Source organism: Pholcus phalangioides, unplaced genomic scaffold (genome assembly GCF_987345545.1).
Source record: "Pholcus phalangioides strain wild (caught in Gottingen) unplaced genomic scaffold, Ppha-v1.0 ptg000008l_1, whole genome shotgun sequence".
Lineage (NCBI taxonomy): Eukaryota > Metazoa > Arthropoda > Arachnida > Araneae > Pholcidae > Pholcus > Pholcus phalangioides.
Window position 1 is genome coordinate 11,542,734 of NW_028301601.1, and position 4,837 is coordinate 11,547,570.

Below are 4,837 nucleotides of genomic sequence, written 5' to 3' on the forward strand. Positions count from 1 at the left end.
GCAACAAAATTTTAATTGTAAAATTATTGTGATGTATCGTTACACAGGCCGATCTTCTAACAGAAAAATGTGTGGCAACCAATCAGCTGGCACCCAATATGAATTCCACCTTTGATTGTTGTTGTAGCGCATTGGAAAAAAAACCTAAGAAAATCATCTATGAAGCGCAGTTCACAGGGCAAACTACAGGTTGACAAGAAATGGTTAGCTACTAGTGGAATGAATTAATTCTGAATTTCGCCCTCATATGGGACAATAGGAAATCTATTTTTGACTATACAGCAATTAATAGAAAATATTTTATTAACTAGATATAACGCCATCTTCATAACTCAAACTGATGATATTAATGGACCAGCAAAGGTGTATGTAATCAGGGAGAACAAAATCAAACCTGTTATCATGATGTACATAACTACAATCAAACTTGGTTAGTTCAAAGTTCTAAGGGACTGCCGATGAAAAAAAACTGAATTGAACAGTTATTTTCAATATTAAATTAAGTATAAAACTGAATGAGAATGTGTTAAAGTCAAATTTGTTATGTTTGAGTTAACGAAGTTATTATTACCCTCGTCAAGGCTGTAACTAGAACTTTTGTCTGAGGGGGAGGATAATTTTACCACCCCTCCACTGTAAAAACCTTATGACTTTTTAATGTTCCTTCTGAAGTTTGTTGCCCAGGGCCACAAGCCTCATCTGCCAGTTCCGACCCTGCACTGCATAATTTTTACGTAGCTGCCGTCTCCATCTTCCAGATACCCAAAGAATTCACATGGCCTTCGAATTCTATCAACTATTGAAAAAATCTGTAGTTTTGCTGGGGAAAAACTTTTTGATGGTGCTGTTTTTTTCCATAAAATAAATTTACTCTATCTTCGCCAAAGAATTTTCATTTCGAAAATCATCCCCAAAGAATTTACCCAGAAAAAGTGTGTTGCTTGTGTTTTATTTTTCTCTCCAAAATGATGTCACACGCGTTTAACACATTTTCGCCATTGTGCCAAATCATGAAGAAATATTTCATTTTGGCAAGAAAAAGACAATTCACTAAACAGCCACTGTTATTTCAGCCTCTTTACTGTCAGATCATTGAGATGACTGGTGTCCTGGATGACTATACGCTCCATTCAGTCTGTCTGTCCTTTTTTTGAGGCCCATTAGCTATATTTGTTGCTATGATTTTGATATTTGAGTGTAGTAATGGCAAGTTATTTGAAATGTTGGGCGATAATTGGCTATGGCTAACTTGATGTCATGTTTTTCCAAAGGGAAAAATCCCCCACACCCTTTTATTATTAGAAAATCCCAACCTTGTTTTAAAAAAAATCACTTTTTATATTTTTCTGCATACGGTTTTTGTTCGGAATTTGAACCCACTCAAAATTCTCCCTAATTGTTACCCTCCAAAGATGGCAGCTACGTTATTATAACAAATTGTAATGTATGGCAAAAATACCATTCATTGAAGAAGCTATAAAAAATATCAGCAATTTATCTTGTGGCAGAATTATATCTAGTGTATCCACACAGTGCACTTTTCTCGCAAGAGCAAACACGACACATACCCAGAGCCCCATGAAGTATTCCATTTACTTTATCATGTATTTGAATTTTTGAATAATGTTTGTAAAATTGAACACTGTGAAGAATTGTGTAAAATATGAAAAGATATTGAATCTATTTTGAAGTAATTATGCATAATTATGTATCACATAACAATACTCTGTAACAAATTCTCAAAGAATGCTAAATGGGGCCCAAATTTTCACGGCTTTAACTTCTGATACACCACTCTTTCTAAATCTGCTGGCTAGGTGAAGACAAAAAAAATTTGTACGACATCACCTTAAGAATGATGTTTTAACGACATCAACGTCATAATTTAATAATGACATCAACGTCAATTCAATTCTAGTCAATAGAGGATTAAGCAGCTGCTTCCTCCATTTTTCATAAGTTATCGGAACAGTTAGAACAATTAATCTTCAATAGTCTACGGCATATACCGAGAGGAAGGAAAGAAATTCGCCATGTTCAACTCAAAAAAAAAAAATGCTGTGGCAAAAAAAAAAGCAAGGTATTGAAAACTTATGTGAAAAAAATAAAGTCGTATTGGGAAAAGAAAGGCCTGAGTAATATATTTTTATTAGACAATTCAAAGATGCAGGAAAGATTTTAACCAAATCCTGCTGCTGGTTACTTAATGCACAAATTAATATCGTATTCTATTTACAATGTGTTAACAGGGGTGGGGGGGGGGTGGTCTGTCCAGCCAAAATTAGAGTTCATCTTCTGAACTCTTCAGAAAATATAGATTAGGGTCATTCTCAATAAATTGGACAAAAAATGAAAAAAAAAAGAAAAATAAATGCCAACCAAAAAAATTCGTAGGGACACTTCTTTACCTGCTGATAAATGGAATATAGTCAGCAGCGAAGTTTGTCCAAAATTAATGGTGAGGAAAATTCATTTAAGAGAGAGGCAAATCTGATGTGGCATTTTGCCGATTTCAGCACTTAACTTGATATTTATGTTTGACATAGAGTTGTAATATGTTCTATACATTTTGGTAGTTTGTTTTCAGCTTGGACCGATACTCTGAATAATTTTTTTGTCAATTGTATTTTTTTTATTTGCAAAAACAAACACAAAATACATTTGAAAGACAAAACATAAAACACATAGAAAGGACAAGACATGAACACATAGAAAGGACAAGACATGAACACATAGAAAGGACAAGACATGAACACATAGAAAGGACAAGACATGAACACATAGAAAGGACAAGACATGAACACATAATAATCATATTGGTCCCCAAGGGACACAACATCTTTCCATGCAGATTTCTTTTTTTGTGTTTCTGGCAGCGCCTTTTTCGTCAATTTTGTGGGAATAACAGATTTCTGAGTTTGTGTGTTTTGCTAGAGCAGAAGTTGCATTCTCAAAGCAAAGTCTTTATATGAAACATTACTGCAGCTTGATGTGCCAAAAAATAAGTTTGTATTTTTTTTCATTCTCACCGCCAATTTATAAGAGATCAAACCTTCCTTCTGGTTATCTAATGACAGAAGAAAGACATTTTTTCTTATTTCGCAACACTGATCAAAAACTAAGCATGTTGAAAACTTGCTTTTCAAAAATAATAGAAGTCTCTAAACTGAAACATGAGTTATGTGGAAAATAATTTTCAATTATACATTTCTCACAAAAAATGTAGCCAGGAGAACGACATTTAATAAAGACACTTACCTCTTTCTTCTGAATAAATCTAATTTCTTGAGAAATTCAAATTTGTTGAAGCAAATTTTAAAACTTTATTGATGAAAAAATTATAGCATGGTGACATGCAGGGCCATCTTAAAAGAGCATCATGGGGTCCCAGGCCAAGTGATTTTTCTGAGGTTCTAATTGGAAAATTCTTGAAAAATTCAACTACTTCTCGTTTTTCTCAGGCCCCCGGGCCATGCCTGGGTGAGCCCATGCATCCAGACGGCACTGGCGACATGGCAGAAATACATGTATAAATAGAAAGTGACGAAAAAAAAAATTATGTGCCAAAATATATTAAACGTGAACTGTTGGGGACACAATTTAAGTCAATTTCGTGAGAATCACACATTAACAAAACCATAAATATGAAATTTTGTACAAAATTAAGTATGTTGTTCCGTTTCCCCATGAAATTAACAGAAACATTGATTAAAAACATATGCTTTTCAAAACATTATGGACTAGTTCCACAAAAAAAAAAAAACAACAGACCCTATAAAAAGCGTTTTGACAGACCCCTGATAAAGTATTGCTATTATTATTACAGTATTTTTTTGTTTATTTCAGAGGCTTATGTGTTTATATTAGTGATTAAAATTGATAATTTCAATTTACTTTGACTGTTTATTGCCGAGTATTCTAGTGTTATGTTTATATTAACCACTTCGTGAGCCGTGAGATCTATACTTCGTACGCACTTCTTTGGGAGACGCATTTCCCATTATAATCGTTTCTGCAAGATTCATCGAAAGACTTGTTATTTGTGGATATAAAGATTACAAGGAAGAAAATTCATCAATGCCCCCACGGGGACTCGAACCCCGGTCTCTCGCTTTGCCAGAGGAGTGCTCTACCATCTAAGCTATGGAAGCAGATTGAATATTTCAACCTTTTAGCGTATATATATATATATATATGTTGAAAGGCACCGTACATGTAGACGGCGTCAACAATCAACTAATAGCTCGTGAATGACATAGGCTATAGCCACTAGAATAAGGGTAGTCCTATCCAGTCGCCTTAACATAGGCCAACCAGATGGCCACATGCATATACGCTCCAAGGTTGAAATATTTTATCTGCTTCCATAACTTAGATGGTAAAGCACTCGTCCAGCAAGCGAGAGACCGGGGTTCGAGTCCCCGTGGGGGCAGTGATGAATTTTCTTCCTTGTAATCTTCATCTCAACAAATAACCAGTCTTTCGATGGATCTTGTATTGACAAGTGGAGAGGACATTTCTATATGTATAATAGTTTCGCCTTGCCGTTGTATGAAGGCACAACTCAACCGGTAGCAAATTGCCTATGGCAGTAGATCGGAGTTCTGCTCAGTTTGAATGAATGAATGTCGTTATATAACTGGTATCTCTATTTACTACCTCAAGATTGTGCATTAAAGAACAACGTTCCTTAGAAAGGCACTTTTCCGGTAGTATATTGCGCTTTTAACTTGACATATTACACTGCACGAGGTTTGCTCAAAAGCATCTGACCATAATTTTTCGTGCGTGAACCAATGAAGCTAGGGAGGCGTGGTTTTGTGCACATATTTAGGTG

The 4,837-nt window shown here is 35.0% G+C and overlaps 1 non-coding gene across 1 annotated transcript; it reads left to right on the forward strand.

Moving 5' to 3' along the window:
* Window positions 1-4,360: 4,360 nt before the first annotated feature.
* On the forward strand, window positions 4,361-4,432 carry TRNAA-AGC (transfer RNA alanine (anticodon AGC)). The gene has a single exon. It is a non-coding gene; the product is annotated as a tRNA-Ala (tRNA).
* The last annotated feature ends 405 nt before the right edge of the window (window positions 4,433-4,837 follow it).